The sequence below is a fragment of the Heptranchias perlo genome, unplaced genomic scaffold (genome assembly GCF_035084215.1).
Source record: "Heptranchias perlo isolate sHepPer1 unplaced genomic scaffold, sHepPer1.hap1 HAP1_SCAFFOLD_56, whole genome shotgun sequence".
Taxonomy (NCBI): domain Eukaryota; kingdom Metazoa; phylum Chordata; class Chondrichthyes; order Hexanchiformes; family Hexanchidae; genus Heptranchias; species Heptranchias perlo.
This window is the reverse complement of record NW_027139581.1, coordinates 779,098-798,839: the sequence shown is the minus strand read 5'-3', so window position 1 is coordinate 798,839 and position 19,742 is coordinate 779,098. Positions and strand designations below refer to the sequence as shown.

Below are 19,742 nucleotides of genomic sequence, written 5' to 3'. Positions count from 1 at the left end.
GAGAGGGAGGTGGAGAGGATGAAATGTTCAAGGAGAACATTTCAGAGCGTGAGACGTCCGCGGCTCAACTCACGGCCACCACTGGTGGAGTGAAGGGAGAGGAGGGTGGACAAGAGACTGGAGTCACGGTCACCACTGGTGGAGTGAACGGAGAGGATGATGGACGAGAGACTGGAGTCACGGCCACCACTGGTGGAGTGTAGGGAGAGGAGGGTGGACAAGAGACTGGAGTCACAGCCATCACTGGTGGAGTGAAGGGAGAGGAGGATGGACAAGAGACTGGAGTCACGGCCATCACTGGTGGAGTGAAGGGAGAGGAGGATGGACAAGAGACTGGAGTCACGGTCACCACTGGTGGAGTGAAGGGAGAGGAGGATGGACAAGAGACTGGAGTCACGGCCACCACTGTTGGAGTGAAGGGTGAGGAGGGTGGACAAGAGACTGGAGTCACGGCCATCACTGGTGGAGTGAAGGGAGAGGAGGATGGACAAGAGACTGGAGTCACGGCCATCACTGGTGGAGTGAAGGGAGAGGAGGGTGGACAAGCGACTGGAGTCACAGGAATAGAGTGTTGAGATTGAAGGGCGGGCCGGAGTTGGTGCACGATGGGATACAGGCAGCATTGTTTTAGGTGAATTGAAGTTTACAGAAGATGGAGGATGGGAGTCCAGCCGGGGGAGTATTTTTATAATCGAGTCTGGAGGTGATAAAGATTTGAATGAGGCTTTCAAATGTTGATGTTAGGGTGGAGGCAGGTGATGTCACAGCGGCGGTCTTTGTGATGCGGAATAAATGCGGTGGGAAACAAGCGGTTTCTGCAGGCTATTTGTCCTGGTATTGGGGAACTAACCCTGGGGTCTGTACTTCAAATCCCACCAACGTAAATCGTGAAATTTAATTGAAGAAATCTGGTAATTCTATCACAAAAATAGCCATGCAAAACTGCGAAACGGTCTCTAAAACCTAACTGCCTCCCACTTTACCCAGACCGACCAACATGTAACTCCATTCCCGAATGAGTGATTGACATTTGATGCCCTCTGATGTTGTCCAGCAAGGCAGCCAATTGTAAACCATCGCTGCAAGTTTCAATGATTGCAATAAATTCAGATGGATCTGCCATCAGCGACCTTGGGATGGTAAGACTAAACCAATCTCAGTCCGTTCAGCATTTCAAAGTTCTCTTCAATAATATCTGAGAGATAGTTCTCAAGATGGAGATTTGTCCTGAAGACGAGTTAAGCACAAGCCTGACATAATCGTACTCACAGAATCATGTCTATGAGCAAACATCGCTGATTCCTCCATCTCCATCTTGTCCCACCAGCAGCATAGACCCAAAAGATGTCCAGACCAATGATACAAGGGGGCAGGGATGGAGGAACGCAGAGTTACTGAGACAGGGAGGGGTGTAGCCCTGTTGGGAATTGAACACGCGGAGAACAATCTCAGCTTCTCCAGACTCTCCACATAATTGAAGTCCCTTAACCCTTGTACCATTCCAGTAAATCTCCTCTCCACTCTCCCCAGGACCTTGACTTCCTTCCTAAAGCGTGATGCCCAGAATTGGACACAATTGGACAGCTGAGGCCTGACCAGTGATTTATGACCAGTGGTTAGTCAACACTTGGAGCACTGTGCGCAGTTTTGGTCTCCATATTATGTGAAGGGTTTAGATGCACTGCAGAGAGTGCAAAAAATAATTACAAGGATGATACCAGAACTGGGAGGACACAGTTATCAGGAAAGGTTGAACAGGCTGGGGCTCTTTTCTCGAAAAAAGGGAAGGCTGAGGGGGGACATTGTAGAGATCTGTAAAATTTTTGAGGGCTTGGTGAGGTGGACGGAGAGAAAATGTTTCCATTTGTCGCGGGGGGCGGAGGTGGATGGCGGTCAACACTGGGGGTCATAAATATAATATAGTCACCAATCAATCCAATAAGCAATTCAGGAGAAACTTATTTACCCAGAGAGTGTTTTGAATGCAGAACTCGCTCCCACAAGGAATAGTTGAAGCGAATAGAATCGATGCATTTTAGGGGAAGTACATGAGGGAGAAAGAAATTGAAGGATATGCTGATAGGGTGAGATGAAGTCGAATGGGAGGAGGCTCGCGTGGAGCATAAACACCGGCATAGACCAGTTGGGCCGAATGGCCTGTTTGTGAGCTGTAATTGCGATGTAACACGAGGATAAGAATTTTTAAATTGAGACGTTGCTCGACCGGGAGCCAATGTCGGTCAGGAAGCACAGGGGTGATGGGTGAATGGGATTTAATGTCAGTTAGTAAACGGGCAGCAGAGTTTTGGATGAGCTCAAGGTTATGGAGGGTGGTGGGTGGGATGGCGGCCAGAAGAGCATTGGAATAGTCGAGTTTGGAGATAACAAAACCACGGATCAGGAATTCAGCAGAAGATGGGCTGAGGCTGGGGCAGAGACAGGCGATGTTCGGGAGGTGGAAGTAGGCGGTCTTGGTGATGGAGAGGATATGGGGTCAGAAGCTCAGCTCAGGGTCAAACAGAACGCCTACTGGTCCGGTTCAGCCTCAGACTGTGGCCAGGGAGGGGGAAGGAATCAGGAGCGAGGGAACGGAATTTGTGATTGGGGCCGAAGACAATGGCTTCAGTTTTTCTAATGTTTAAATGGACGAAATTTTTGCTTATCCAGGACTGGATGTCGGACAAGCAGTGTGAGAAATCAGAGGCAGTGAAGGGGTCGAGAGAGGCGGTGGTGAGATACAGCTGGGTGTCAGTTACATGTGGAATCTGATATTGTGTTTTCGGATGATGTCACCGAGGGGAAGCTTGAATATGTGAAATAGGAGGAGGTCAAGGATTGTTCCTTGTGGGACACCAGAGATAACGGTGTGTGGGCGGGAAGATGAATCATTGCAGGAGATTCTCTGGCCAAGCCTGGATCGAAAGGAATGGAACCAGGCGAGGGCAGTCTCACCCAGTTGGAAATCGGACGAGAGGCGTTGGAGGAGGATGGTGTGGACACCCGTGTCAAAGGCTGCAGACAGGTCGAGAAGGAAGAGGAGGGATAGATTTCCACGGTCAATCACATGGGATGTCTTTTGTGACTTTGATTCGGGCCGTTTCAGTGCTGTGTCAGCGGTGGAAACCTGATTGGAGAGGTCGCTTATGCATTTGCAGGAAAGATGGGCACAGATTTTGGAAACGACAACACGTTCAAGGAGAGGAAAGGGAGGTTGGAGATGGGGGCCGTAATTTACAAGGACCGAGGGGTCATGGATTTTTTTTTGAGGATGGGGTGATGACGGCAGATTTGAAGAGGAGACGAGAGAGAACCGTGAATGAAAGGGTTAACTTTCCCCCTTTGGACATTACATTTGGACATTGTAAGTTTAAACTGCAAAGGCAGCAATGTGCAGAAACTTTGAGAAGCTTCGGTTTTCAACAACAACTGATCTGAATGAAAGTAACGATGAGCAGAAGCTTCGAAAAGCTTCGAACTGGCTTTCGGTTCTCAAAACAACTGATCAGAACCTCAACAGAAAACAACTTGGAAAAAACAATGCTGAAACAGATAGAAACCCTTGGGAAAGACAATTCAAGTTACTTGTTCACAGGTAACAGGAGTTTTAAGGTCTGCTGGTTATAGTTAATGACACTGATCTGTGGAAACCAGCGCTGACAGATAGGTCACCAATACACTCTGAAATATTGGACAATATCCAATAATGATTCAGCTCCAGGCAGCTGTCTTACTCTATGAACACATATTTCTGATCCGATACTAGGGTTCAGTGCAGAGAGCAGACGGCAAACTGTTCAATAAAGAGAATCGTCCACCAACATTCCTTGTGTACGAGACTCAAATAACAGGCAAATCCTAAAAAATGACCATCAGTTGAAGAAAGTCATAAAAAGAACAGACTGTTCATTGGACTGGGACCAATGAATCGGGAACTGTTCACATGTTGCATGAAGGAAACAAGGTGCATTTCCAGACACTGAACAAAAGGATTACACTGAATACAATTAATAACCGGGTCTAAAGGACAAGAACAGTAAATACAGTTAAACATGATTTACAGAATTAATTGCTGAAATAATGACTTACCAGGAACACCAACAGCAGCGAGGAGCGGATAGTAAATCTTTTGTACATCATGAAGTGCCCACAGAATCCGAAGCTCAGTTGGAACATACCAGAACATGATATCACTATCTGTGAGATCCAATGATCACCGTTTGTACTGGAGGCAAAGCTGCATCAAACACTTTGCTGTGACGCCTTGGAAACAGTCCCTATTTATGGCCTGAGGGAACTCTCCAGTGAGACAATTAAACGACACATTGACATTAATTAAGGTCAGTAAACAAACAGGTCGGCTTAATCCCTCAACACCATCACTCCATATTGACAATTATAGATAAACAAGCATTTTACTGATGTGACGTGAAGCTACCGAAAGTTCTGAATATTACTAAAAGAAAATGACGTAAAAAAGAAAATATGAATCCCGCAGTCTGACAGTACTGATGTGAAGAGAGAGCAGCTTCACTGACAGAGTTCAGATTATTTCTGTGATATGAATTCAGCCGGCAATTTCAGAATGTTTCAAATACGTTTTCTGGGGTGGAGTAAACAAAAGTGCAAAAGACAACAAGGATAGATTGAAGCAGATCAAGTAATGGTCAGTCAGGATATATTGGGACTGATAATATAATGGTCAGTAAGGATACATGGGGACTGATAATACAATGGTCAGTAAGGATACATGGGGACTGATAATACAATGGTCATTAAAGATACATGGGGACTGATAATATAATGGTCAGTAAGAACACATTTGGTGTGATTATACAATGTCCTGTACGGATACATGTGGGTGACAACTGAATGTTCCTCAAGGATTCTTGAATGCAGATAATGCAATGATCAGTGAGGAAACACGGGGTTTGCTAATGCAATGGTCAGAAAGAACACATTTGTGTGATAATGTAACGGTCAGTAAGAACACAGCGGAATGATAATACAGTAGTCAGGAAGAATACCTGGGGTTTATGCGACAATGGTCAGTAAGGATGCGTGGGGTGTGATACTGCCATGGTCAGTAACTGTAAATGGGGCAGATAATATAATGGTCACTAATAATGTGTAAGGGTGATAATACAATGGTGAGTACGGATACTTGAGATGTGATAATGCAATGGTCGATAAGGATACTTGGATGCAGATGATGCAATGGTCCATTATGATACATGGGGGTTATAATACAATGGGCAGTAAGGATGCTTGGGGGCTGATAATGTAATGGTCAGCAAGGAGAGATGGGATTGATAATACAATGGTCAGTAATTATACATGGGGTGTGATAATGCAATGGCAATAAGGATACATCGGTGGTAATAATACAATGATCAGTAAAAATACACGGGGGTGATAACACAATGATCCATAAAAATACACGGGGGTGATAATACACTATTCATTAAGGAAACATTGGGCCCTTAATTCAATAGTCGGTTAGAATACATGGGATCTGACATTTACTTGCTCATTTAGGATATTTTAGGCAAATAATGCAATGGTCAGTAAGGAGACATGGGGGCTGATAATGGAGTGCTCCGTAAGAACACATGGTGGTGGTAATACAATGGTCAGTAAAGATAATTAGACACAGATATTACAATTGACAGTACGAATACATGCGAGTGATAATGGAATGGTCAGTAAGAATACATGACGGTTCATAATACAATCGTCAGTCAGGATACATGGGATTGATAATACAGTGGTCAGTAAGTATACATGGGGGCCGATAATACAGTGGTCAGCAAGTATACATGGGGGCTGATAATACATGGGGGCTGAAAATACAATGGCCAGTTAGTATACACGGGGGCCGATAATACAATGGTCAGTAAGTAAAGATGGGTGCTGATAACATAATGGTCAGTAAGTATACATGGGGACTGATCATATAATGGTCAGTAAGGATACATGGGGGTTGATATTACAATGGTCAGTAAGGATACATGGCGGCTGATAATATAATGGTCAGTAAGTATACATGGGGTCTGATATTACAATGGTCAGTAAGGACACATAGGGGCTGATAATACAATGGTTTCTAAGGATGCATGGGGTCTGATAATACGGTAGTTACTAAGGATGCATGGGGCCTGACAACACAATGGTCAGTAAGTATACATGGGGGCTGATATTACAATGGTCAGTCAGGATACATGGAGACTGATAATATAATGGTCAGTAAGGATACATGGGGGCTGATAATAAAATGCTCAGTGACTATACATGGGGTCTGATATTACAATGGTTAGTCAGGACACATGGGGGCTGATAATACAATGGTTACGAAGGATACATGAGGGCTGAAACTACAATGGTCCGTAAGTAAAGATGGGGATTGATAATACAATGGTCAGTAAGGATGCATGTGGGCCGATAATACAATGGTCAGTATGGATACATGGGAGCTGATAATATAATGGTCAGCAAGTATACATGGGGCCTGATAATACAATATTTACCAAGGATACATGGGGGCTGATAATATAATGGTTACAAAGGATGCATGTGGCCTGAAAATATAATGGTTACTAAGGATTCATGGGGCCTTATAATTAAATGGTCAGTAAGGATGCATGGGGCCTGATAATTCAATGGTCAGTAAGGATGCATGGGGCCTGATAATACAATGGTTACTGAGGATACATGGGGGCCGATAATCGTGGTCAGTGTGTAGACATGGGGGCCGATAATACAATGGTCAGTAATTATCCACGGGGAGTATTAATGCAATGGTCAATAAGTATACAAGGGTGCTGACAATACAATGGCCAGTAGGTATACACGGCGGCTGAAAATAGAATGGTCAGTAAGTGTACACGGGGGCTGACAATACAATGGCCAGTACGTATACATTGGGGCTGATAATACAATAGTCTTTAAGTGCACATGGGAGTGATAATATAATGGTGAGTAAGGATACATGGGAGTGATGATAGAATGGTCCGTACGAAAACATGGCGGATGATAATAAAATGCTCAGTAAGTATATATGGCGGCTGATCATACAATTGTCAGTAAGTACACATGGGGGCTGATAATAAAATGCTCAATAAGTATACGCGGCGGCTGATAATACAATGGTCAGTAAGTGTACACGTGGACTGATAATACAATGGTCTTTTAAGTATACATGGGGGCTGATAATACAATTGTCAGTAAGTACACATGGGGGCTGATCATACAATGGTCAGTAAGTATACATGGGGGTTGATAATACAATGGTCTTTTAAGTATACATGGGGGCTGATAATACAATTGTCAGTAAGTACACATGGGGGCTGATAATACAATGGTCAATAAGTATACGCGGCGGCTGATAATACAATGGTCAGTAAGTGTACACGTGGACTGATAATACACTGGTCAGTAAGTGTACATGGAGTCTGATAATACAATGGTCAGTGAGGAAGCATGAGGCAGATCTTGCCAGAAATTGTTCGGAGCGTCGAATCAAAGTTCACCGCCGCTCCTTCGATTTAAATTAACGAAATTCCTTCCGGCGGGCTCTTCGGCGTCGAAATGTTTGAATTGGACCATGAATCCAATCCTGCTCTGTCCCCCGAGCCTCTGAGCAGCGTTGGTTGCCGCGGCTGGAAATGTCTGTGAGAGGAGAAGACACGCCCACAAAATCTGTCAGGAAGTGAAGACACGCCCACAGCTCCAGCCTTCATTGCTCAAAGAGGTGAGCAGACTTCTCATTGAAAGTTTGTGTTCTTCATGTAATTGTAAATTCAAAATAAACTTTTTATAAAAAGCCGAATTTAAATGCATTTTTAAAAAGCAGTGGAAACTTAAATAAACAATCTTTAAAAAGGAGTGTAAAGTAAAATGAACTGTTTTTGAAAATGCATTTGAACTGTGTTTACACTTGGAAAAATGATGGAACAGCAAAAGATGAATGAGAAGAGGTGAAACAAATGTTGTGATGAAGACCTCTACACACTCCTCAATGAGGTTGAGGTGAGGCTTCGGCGGCTTCTGGGGAACGGAAGTCTCGGGCGGCACAGAAAGTTAGCGTGTTGGTGTGGAAGGAGGTGGCACAGGTTCTGAGCACGAACAGCACCGTGTCACGGAGAGCGGAACAGGGCCGCAAAAAATCAATGATTTAATGCAGTCGGCTAGGATATATAGAGAGTTTTTGAAATTCAAAATTTCAGATTTAAATGTGCTGAGTTTTCGTAATGCACAAACACAGGTTGTTTCTGGCTTTTAACAACCGTGAGAGGTCGAAGACCGGCGGCAGTTCAGCCTTTATGAGGGAGATGACCGAGCATGAAGAAAGGGCCACTCAGCTGCAGGGCAACACTTCCAGTTTCGTGCCTGGTGACCGATCAGACACTGGAGCGAGGAAAGGTGAGTTTCACATTCCTCTATTGGCCAGCTGCATGTTTAAAACCTGCGTGTTGTCTGAAGGATGGGAAAAGGAGATTCGAGTCTGACCATGCTCGTGCAGCGTGTGGGCGTCTGTGATGTGACCGATGAACATGCTTCACCAGTGGAACATTTTGTTCTTCCTTCCCACAGGTTCACAGCCGCCTGAGGACACTCGGGCTGCAGAAGGTGGTGAGTCGGCGGCGGCAGAGAGTGATGGTGTTTGGGCTGCAGAGGGTGATGGTGTTTGTGCTGCAGAGAGTGATGGTGTTTGCGCTGCAGAGAGTGATGGTGTTTGTGCTGCAGAGAGTGATGGTGTTTGCGCTGCAGAGAGTGATGGTGTTTGGGCTGCAGAGAGTGATGGTGTTTGTGCTGCAGAGAGTGATGGTGTTTGTGCTGCAGAGAGTGATGGTGTTTGCGCTGCAGAGAGTGATGGTGTTTGGGCTGCAGACGGTGATGGTGTTTGGGCTGCAGAGAGTGATGGTGTTTGAGCTGCAGAGAGTGATGGTGTTTGGGCTGCAGAGAGTGATGGTGTTTGTGCTGAAGAGGGTGATGGTGTTTGTGCTGCAGAGGGTGATGGTGTTTGTGCTGCAGAGATTGATGGTGTTTGGGCTGCAGATGGTGATGGTGTTTGTGCTGCAGAGGGTGATGGTGTTTGGGCTGCAGAGGGTGATGGTGTTTGTGCTTCAGAGAGTGATGGTGTTTGTGCTGCAGAGGGTGATGGTGTTTGGGCTGCAGAGGGTGATGGTGTTTGTGCTGCAGAGGGTGATGTTGTTTGTGCTGCAGAGGGTGATGGTGTTTCAGCTCCTGACTCCACCTGCCACCCTCAGGATGTTGATGTGGGGGGAGTGCTTGACCTTGAGGAACCTCACCTCACCGCCTCTCCAACTCCCGGCCCCTCTGGCTCTGTGCGAGACACAAATAATCCCCCTCTCACAGGCAGCCGCCAGCTGAGTCCGACCTGTCCGGGTGTGAGGAACCGATGCGAGTTGGGGTAGATGCGCCCCAGTCCCCCGTGAGGCGAAGTAGACGTCATCCCCCTCCCCCCTCGTCCCCTCCCCCACACCATGTTGATGATGAATTGGGAGAGGACATCAACGGTCAAAAAGTGAGACGATTGACGGCTGATGAGAGCGACAAGTACCGTGACTGTTTCGTCTCCATGAGACAGGAGATCAAGGATGCTGGACAGAACATTGCCCAGCTGGCCCATACTGGACAGAACATTGCCCAGCTGGCCCATACTGGACAGAACATTGCCCAGCTGGTCCATACTGGACAGAACATTGCCCAGCTGGCCCATACTGGACAGAACATTGCCCAGCTGGCCCATACTGGAGAGATCATTGCCCAGTTGGCCCATACTGGACAGAACATTGCCCACCTGACAAATATTCACCAGGTTCTCGTACATTTCATGGAGTTGAATGCGAGCACGGCTGTGCTGCACCTGAAGCCCGTGACACTCCCCGTGCCACTTCCTGCCGCAGACAGAGTACAGGCCCAAGAGCCAGGAGCTATTCCTGCACCTTACGCTACTTTTATTCATGTCCCCATGGAACAGCAGCACTCCAGCTCCGAACTCCCTGATTACAGCCATTTTGTAAGACACAGATTTCGTGCCCTTGGCTAAAGAGGGGCTCGATCACAGGGAGGGATGGGGGCCACGAGGAAATAGGATGCTCCTTTCGCACAGAGTTCACCTTCTCTTGTTCCGAGTGTCACAGCGACCCTCGAGCATGCCGCAAGGGGGCGTCTGTAAATCTTATTGCTGTTTGTTCGGTTGATGTTTTGGTTGTTTGTTTTTATTCGCTTGTTGATATTTTATTATGTAATGAATCGCTCCTGATTGTTTGTGTGATAATTTTTGTTGCTGCTGCTGCTGCCCTTCAATCTTAGTCAGAAGTCATTTGTAATTGTTCGAAGATTTTCTGAATATAAACCATGTTAACATCACAAATGCTTTCAATCAAAAAATTAATAAGTAAACGTAATTTTTGTTTAAAGTTTTGCACTACACACCTCAATGTTCACAATAAAGTTTTGCAATAACTAACGACTTCAAAATGTTAATGTAAAGTTTTGCACTAATTTTTTGATGCTGCAATTTCAGCTCACTGTTTCACTTTCAATCTTGCTTGTCCTGTTATCTGCTTTCCTGGGAGGGGGCGGAGAGACAATTCTTCACTTTCATCGATGTCTGAAAGCATCAGCCACTGGGTGCTCTCTCGCTGTCCTGTCCCCTGCAGCGACGGTTTCCTCGGGGGTGGGAGTGTGGGCACCAAACAAGGCCCCAGCAACATCCGGGTTGTCATCCTGCATCTCGTCCATTCCCAGCGGCATCTCGTCTTCCTGATCAAAGGTCAGTCCTTCCCGCAGGGTAAAGTTGTGCAATGCGCATCAGACAACCACAACCCTGGACACCTTGACAGGTGAGTACGGCAAAGATCCCCCGACCTGTCCAAGTATTGAAAGCGTGATTTCAGCGCCCCGATTCTCCTCTCCATGACTTGGCGCGAGCACACGTGGGCACGGTTGTTCCTCTCCTGAGCTGTACTATTGGTCCTGCGGTAGGGTGTCATCAGCCACGGCTTCAGCGGGTATCCCTTGTCACCTGATATCCATCCAGATCCTTGCTGCTCTCCGGTGAAGGTATCATTGCAAGTCTGAGTGGCGAAGGACGAAGGCATCATGGGCACTTCCCTTGTGATCTGTATTTACACTCATGATCCACAGGTCGGCATCGCAAAGGATTCTCACATTTAACCAATTAAACCCCTTCCTGGTGATGTTAGTGACAGGTGCCTCATTGGGTGCCTTCCATATCACATGGGTTCCATCGACAGCACCCTGCACTCTGGGGAATCCAGTGATCCTGTGGAACACGGTAGATCTCTTCCTTTGGGGAATCCAGCGATCCTGTGGAACACGGTAGACCACTCCCTTTGGGGAATCCAGCGATCCTGTGGAACACGGTAGACCGCTCCCTTTGGGGAATCCAGCGATCCTGTGGAACACGGTAGGCCTCTCCCTTTGGGGAATCCAGCGATCCTGGGGAACACGGTAGGCCTCTCCCTTTGGGGAATCCAGCGATCCTGTGGAACACGGTAGACCTCTCCATTTGCGGAATCCAGCGATCCTGTGGAACAAGGTAGACCTATTCCTTTGTCGATCTGGGGACATGTCAAGGTTGATGAACTGGGAAATCCTGCGGAATACCGCGCCTGTGACCTCATGAATTCACTCTCGCAGTGCTCTGGGTGATGGTGTCTCTGTGATCTGATGAATTCAGACTCTCACAGGGCTCTGGGTGATGGTGTATCTGTGGGCCGATGAATTCTGACTCTCACAGGGCTCTGGGTGATGGAGTATCTGTGACCTGATGAATTCAGGCTCTCACAGGGCTCTGGGTGATGGTGTATCTGTGATCTGATGAATTCAGACTCTCACAGGGCTCTGGGTGATGTTGCACATGTTACCGGGGCCTGACTGAAATGACCCACATGCCACTGACGAGGCCCTGCAGGAAATAGAAGGTGGCTGAAGCTCCTCTTGTGATATCTCACAGAGGCGGCCGATTGCCTCCTTGCTGAAACGAAGTCTGCACAGAAATATCTCTTCCGACAACAATGTGGTTGATGTGGTGTGCATGGACTTCCGATAGGCGTTTGATAAAGTTGCGCCTGGTAGGCTTATCATCAAGACTGCGGCCCATGGAATAAAGGGGACTGTAGCAACATGGATACAGAAATGACTGGGGAACAGAAACAGAGAGAAGTGGTAAACGGTTGTTTTTCGGACTGGAGGAAGGTGTACAGTGGTGTTCCCCAGGGTCAGAGCTGGGATCACTGCTTTTCTTGATATATATTAATGACTTGGACTTGGGTGTTCAGGGCACAATTCCAAAATTTCCAAAGCTTGGAAGGGTCGTATGCAGTGAGGAGGACACTGATAGACGTCAAGAGGATATAGACAGGCTGGTGGCTTGGGCGGGCACGTGGCAGATGAAATTTAAAGCAGAAAAATGCGAATTGATACATTTTGGTGGGAAGAATGAGAAGACGCAATGTAAACTGGAGGGCACAACGCTAAAAGGGATAAAGAAACAGAGAGATCTGGGGGTTTATGTGCACAAATCGTTGAAGGTGGCAGGGTATGTTGAGAAACTGTTTGAAAAAGCAACGGGGTCCTAGGCTTTATAAATAGAGCCACAAGTACGAAAGTATGGAAGTCATGATGAACCTTTATAAAACACTGGTTTGACCACAACTGGAATATTTTGTCCAGTTCTGGGCACCGCACTTTAGGAAAGATGTGAAGGTCTTCGAGAGGGTGCAGAAGAGATTTACTAGAACGATTCCAATGATGAGGGACTTTAGTTACGTGGATAGACTGGAGAAACTGGGGTTGTGATTCTTGGAACAGAGACGGTTGCGAGTAGATTTGATCGATGTGTTCAAAATCATGAAGGGTCCAGACAGAGTAGATCGAGAGAAACTGTTCCCAATGTGGAAGGGTCAAGAACTAGAGGACATAGCTTTAAGGTGATTGGCAAAAGAACCAAAGGTGACGTGAGGAACAGCTTTTTAACACAGCGAGTGGTTGTGATCTGGAATGCACTGATTGAGGGGGTGGTGGAGGCAGATTCAATCATGGTTTCAAAGGGGAATTGGATAAATACTTGATAAGAAAAAAATGCAGGGCTCCAAGAAAAGGGACGAGCTGGAATGATCTTGCACAGGCGAGGCACAGATTCGATTTGCCGAATGGCCTCCTTTCGTGCTGTAGCCTTTCTCTGACGGTGTGATGGAAATGGGAAAAGAGTGAAAATGAGACCGTAATAACAACTATCAGGAGTGGGGTTTGAACCCACGCTGGTAAAACCCATTGAATTTTCCGTTTAAACTCTTAACCACTCGGTCATCCTGCGTTTTGAATTTGTGTGTAATGTGCCGGAGTGTCATTTCTTTCATCTCTTCGTCAGTCAAGGTCCAGAATGAAATGATGTCGGGAGTGGAGAAAGAGACTTTGAAAAGCGTTGAAGAATTGACACACGCACCCACACGGACAGGTTGGAAGCTTTGAGAAAGAAAGCTCTGAACTGCAGTCGGCAGGATTCAAACCTGCGGGGGGAGACCCGAGTGGATTTTCAGTCGATCGCCGAAACCACTCGGTCACGACGACTTGGTTTCAGTTAAATGCTGTTCACTTAAAATTGCAACGATCCTTCCGTGCGGTAACATTTCTATCATGCAAATGAAGAAGAGTGACAATGAGCAGGATCAAAATGTAACCGAAGTAACAGCTGCGAGGAGTGGGGTTCGGAAACACGCGGGGATAAATCCACTGGATCTTAAATCCAAAGCCTGAACCACTCGGTCATCCTGGTCCTTCCAGCACGACCGTTCGTCTTTAGCTTTTTCCATCCCTGTAGAAGCTTTTAGAGTCCGTTCTGTTTCTTGCTACTTTACTCTCATTTTCTATTTTCCCTCTTTATCAATTTCTTGGTCCTCCTTTGCTGAATTCTCAAATGCTCCCAATCCTCAGGTTTACTGCTTTTTCTGGCAACTTTATTTGCCTCTTCCTTTGATTTAATACGAACTTATATTTATCTTGTTCGCCACGGTTGGACCACTTTTCCTGTTGGGTTTTTGTGCCTGAAGAATATATATTTGTTGCAGTCTATCACTATCCTCCTCACTGTTCACCACACTTCCAAGTTTTGTGTCATCTGCAATTTTTAACACTTTGCCCTGTACACCCAAGTCCAAGTCATTAATATATATCAAAAAAGCAATGGTCCCAATACCGACCGAAAGGGAAACACCACTGTACACCTCCCTCCGTCCGAAAAACTTTCACTTGCAATTTATCTGCAATATTTGATGTGGAAAATACATTGAAAGATTAACTCGGATCATCCCACTTTGGACAATTTAATTTCACTGATATTCCAGCGATTTTAAACTCTATTAAGGTCTCTCTCTCCACCCCACCTCCGCCCCCTTGTCTCCATCTGTGTCTATCTCTCCATCTGTCCATCTCTCTCCCTCTATCTCTCTCTCTCTCTCTCTTTCTGTCTGTCTCTTTCTATCTCTCTGTGAATCTTTCCACAATAGCCCGTTAAATAAACTGTCATGAAATTATTCGTTCAGGCGGAACAGTCGAAATCCATTGTTCCTCAATCAGTCGATTGTCGCAATCAGTTGCAGAAACCTGTTGATCTGACTTCACCCGCTGAAGAACATTATCATTCGCGTTTTGCTCATGGGGTGCGGTGGCCAAGTGGAAAGGCGTCGGTCTCGTAAACCGAAGAGCGCGGGTTCGATCCCCGTCCGCACCTGCTTCAGGTTTCAAATTTTAATGAAATGACCGAATTGATGACAGTTTGTTTCACTTTCCACGGGCCACTGTTGAAAGAAGATTCACCGTTCACATTTCCATCTCTCTGTTAATTAACATTCAGAATAAAGTGATGTGGGGTGCGAGGAAAAGAGTGATAAAGAGAGACACTCAGAAAGAGAGAGAAACACTGGGACAGGAAGAGACTCTCTCGGTCTGTCTGAGTCTGTGTCAGTCTCTCTCCCTCCATCTGTCCAATACCCGCAGATTTGAGAATCACAGGGTCAAAGAAGGAAACAGATTGGAACACATTGAGCCTGAGCCCTGTTTCAAAACCGACTCCCAGAAAAACGGCTCCGGTAGAATCGTTAAATGGTCAAAGTTTTTCCGGCGAGTTTGACCTCCTTCTTGAGATGGCGAGACACGGGGACGTGGGGCGATTAAAAGGCTTCGGAAAAATCATTTCCAATTGGATATTCTCCATCGTGGTGAGATATCCCCCCTCGGCCAGGCATTTAGCTCCCCGACGGGGAGGAAGCATTTTTAAGACGCCAACTACAAATTTTACTTCTTTGCCTCGCTTCTTCTTCAAAAACGACAGAGAGAAATTGAACAGAAAAAGAATGAAAGATGTGATTGTCATTTTCAGAATATTATTGAGCGGAGACTGTTTGGGGACTGAATTCTTGGGGGCCGTCTGTTGCAGAGCACAAATGTGTTCCGATCTGTTTCCTTCTTTGACCCTGTGATTCTCAGATCTGCGGGTATTAGAGAGAGGGAGGGGGAGAGAAAAACAGACAGACAGAGAGAGAGAGACAGACAGACAGACAGACAGAGAGAGACGGAGACAGAGAGAGAGCGACAGAGAGACAGAGACAGAGAGAGACACACACAAAGACTGAACGTGAGACACACATTGAAACATAGAGAGAGAGAGAGAGAGATTTAACGATTATGCCTCTTTGTGTAATGTGCCTGAGTGCATGTGTACATATAAATGCCGGTGTGTGTAATGTGCCTGTGTGTATGTTTAGTGCTGATGTTCCTTTGAGAGTGAGGTGCGAGCTTGAGGAAGTTTCCCACTCTCCCCTTGTGCGCAAAGCTTTCCAATAAACTTGAACTTTCGTCTGGTTTTGCTCCAAAAATTCGAGTCTAAAAATGTTTATATTTGTATGTGTGCCTGCGTGTGTAATGTGCCTGTGTGTATGTGTATATATATATATATATATATACATATGCCTGCGTGTGTAATGTGTCTAAATGTGTGTGTGTGTATGTGTGTGTGTCTCACTTTTTCTAAGTTTTTCTGAGTGGGTCTCTCTTTCTCTGTCTTTCTCTCTCTGTCACTCCCTCCCGCTCTCCCCACATCACGTTATTCTGAACCTTGACGAACAGAGAGATGGAAATGTGAAAGGTCAGTCTTCTTTCAACAGTGGCCCGTGGAAACCAGGGTTCAATTTCCCGACCGGGAGATTACATTTTTATTGCCTTTAAAAGCTTCACTTTCATTCCTCTTGCAATATATCTCCAAGTGGAGGTTTACCAGAAAGATCCCACATACAACAATGAAATGGATGGTCAGTTAATCTGCGTTTTGGTTTTGTTAGTTGAGGGAGGAAGGATAATTTCCTTAATAATGGATTCTAACATTTTCATTTTAGACACACACATACACAGCCATGCACACACGCAGACACTGATACATAGACAGATACGAACACACACACACACACACACACACACACACAGGTACACTCACTGACAGACAGACACACGTGTAGATTGAACCGCAGAGATGAAAGGTCATCAAACAAATGGTTAAAATAGATTCACTGATATTTGAAGCATGTTTAACGCCATCTGTGGTGAGTGTCCTTTACTGACCCACACCAGTTCTTCGTTAGTGTACTGGTGAGTATCACCGCTTATCACGCAAGTGACCGGGGGTTCAATTCTCCAACGGGGAGGTTGCACTTTCGCTGCATTCAAAAGTTTCACGTTCATTTCTCTTGCAATGTATCTCTAATATTTGATGCGGAAAATACACTGAAAGGCTATCACGGACTACGAGGCACCGGACACAACAAAGGCAAACCAAGCCCAGTCGACAATGCAAAGTCCTCCTCACAAACATCTTGGGACTTGTAACAAAATTGGGAGCGCTGTCCCAAGCAATAGCCTGACATAGCCATACTCACAGAATCATACCTTTCGGCCAACGTCCCAGACTCTTCCATCACCATCCCTGGGTATGTCCACTCCCACCGACAGGACAGACCCACCAGAGGTATCGGTATAGTGATATGCAGTCAGGAGGGAGTCCTCAGCATTGACTCCGGACCACATGAAATCTCATGGCATCAGGTCAAACATGGGCAAGGAAACCTCCTGCTGATTACCACCTACCGCCCTCCTTCAGCTGATGAATCAGTCCTCCTCCATGTTGAGCAGCACTTAGAGGAATCACTGACGGGAGCAGGGGCACTCTGGGTGGGGAACATCCATGTTCATCACCAAGAGTGGCTCGGGAGCACCACGAAGTTAAGCGAATTGTAATGAACTAAATGGTTGAAATAGAGTCACTGAAAATTGGAGCTCATCGAACGCCATCCGTGGTGATTGTCCTTGACCGACTCACGGCAGTTCCTTGTTAGTCCCGTCTGTCCAGCGGGAGACCGGGGAGGCCCAACTTTAACTCCTTTGAAAAGACAGAGAAACACTCTGAATTGCGTTGTAAAAGTGAGACACACACAAGCAGACACCCACACACTCGTGCAGATTGAAACGGAGAGATGAAAGGTTTGAAAAGAAAGCTCTGAACCGTAGTCGGCAGGATTCGAACATACGCGGGGAGAATCCAATGGATTTCGGGACGACAACTTGACCTGTTCTAAATGCTGTTTACATTAAAATTACAAAGATCCATCGGTCTGGAACAGACGAGCATTAAGAATCAGGATGCCTGTGTGTGTAATGTACCTGTATTTGTGTGTCTCACTTTTTCGAAGTTTTTCTGAGTGAGTCTCCGTTCCTCTGCCTTTCTTCGCTCTGTCACTCTCTCCCGCGCTCCCCACATCACTTTATTCTGGACCTTGATGAACAAAGATATGGAAATGTGAAAGGTAAGTCTTCTTTCAACAGTGCCCCGTGGAAAGTTAAGCAAATTTTCATCAAATAAATGGTTAAAATAGATTCACTGAAACCTGAAGCGTGTATGACGCCATCTGTGGTGAGTGTCCTGAATTAGCCCACGGCAGTTCCTCGTCAGTATCGTGGTGAATATCCCCGCCTGTTATGCAAGAGACCGGGGCTTAATTCCCCGACGAAATATATCAAATCTTATTGCATTTAAAAGCTTCACTTTCATTTCTCTTGCAATTTATCTTCAACATTGGATGCGTAAAAAAACACTGATAAACTAACTCGGACAATCACACTTTCCACAATATAATTTCACTGACATTCCAGCGATTTTAAACCTTCCTCTCTGCGTCGCCTTGATGACAGAACCACAATAATGAGCAAGAAATGAAAGAAACAGTCGCGTTGTATTATTTTATTCGTTCATGGGATGTGGGCGTCGCTGGAGAGACCAGCATTTATTGCCCTCACTAATTGCCCTCGAGAAGGTGGTGGTGAGCCGCCTTCTTGAACCGCTGAAGTCCGTGTGGTGAAGGTTCCCCCACAGTGCTGTTAGGAAGGGAGTTCCAGGATTTTGACCCAGCTACGATGAAGGAACGGCGATATATTTCCAAGTCGGGATAGTGTGTGACTTGGAGGGGAACGTGCAGGTGGTGTTGTTCCCATGCGCCTGCTGCCCTTGTCCTTCTGGGTGGTAGAGGTCGCGGGTTTGAGAGGTGCTGTCGAAGATGCCTTGGCGAGTTGCTGCAGTGCATCCTGTAGATGGTACACACTGCAGCCACTGTGCGCCGGTGGTGGAGGGAGTGAATGTTTAGGGTGGTGGATGGACCTGAGGAACTTCTGCAGCAGTGTCCTGGGGCTGAGATGATTGGCCTTTGGCAACCACTAACCATCTTCCTTTGTGTTCGGTATGTCTTCAGCCACTGGAGAATTTTCACCAGGTTTCCCATTGACTTCAATTTTACGAGGGCTCCTTGGTGCTACACTCGGTCAAATGCTGCCTTGATGTCAAGGGCAGTCACTCTCACCCCACCTCTGGAATTCAGCTCTTTTGTCCATGTTTGGACAAAGCCTGTAATGAGGTCTGGAGCCGAGTGGTCCTGGCGTAACCCAAACTGAGCATTGGTGAGCAGGTGCCGCTTGATAGCACTGTCGACGACACCTTCCATCACTTTGTTGATGTTTGAGAGCAGACAGATTGGGCGGTAATTGGCCGGATTGGTTGTGTCCTGCTTTTTATGGACAGGACATACCTGGGCAATTTTCCACATTGTCGGGTAGATGCCAGTGTTGTACCTGTAATGGAACAGTTTGGCTGGAGGCGCCGCTAGTTCTGGAGCACAAGCCTTCAGCACGAGAGCCGGGATGTTGTCGGGGCCCGTAGCTTTTGTTGTATCCACTGCACTCAGCTGTGAGACACACACGCACAGACACATTACACACACGCAGCCATGTACAAACCGACACTGATACACAGATAGATAATCACACATACAGTTACACACACTGACAGACAGACACACACGTGTATGTTGAAACGCAGATATGGAAGGTTTGAAAAGAAAGCTGTGAACCGTTGTCGGCAGGATTCGAAGCTGCGGGGAGGCCCCAATAGATTTCTGGTCCATTGCCTTCAGCACAACGACTTAACCTCAACTAAAACCTGCTCACTTAAAATGGCAACGACCCATCGCTCTGCAACACACGGGCACCAAGGTTCACTAGGCCTGTGTGTGTAATGTGTATGTTTGTCTCACTTTTACCAAGCTTTTCTGAGTGGGACTCCGTTTCTCTGCCTTTCTCGCTCTCTGTCACTCTTTCCC

The 19,742-nt window shown here is 46.4% G+C and overlaps 1 non-coding gene and 1 pseudogene across 1 annotated transcript; one reads left to right on the top strand and one right to left on the bottom strand.

Moving 5' to 3' along the window:
• The window catches only part of LOC137315730 (zinc finger protein 585A-like), a 92,106-nt pseudogene that overhangs the window by 51,362 nt on the left and 21,002 nt on the right, over positions 1-19,742 (bottom strand).
• On the top strand, positions 14,708-14,779 carry trnat-cgu (transfer RNA threonine (anticodon CGU)). Its single transcript has one exon. It is a non-coding gene; the product is annotated as a tRNA-Thr (tRNA).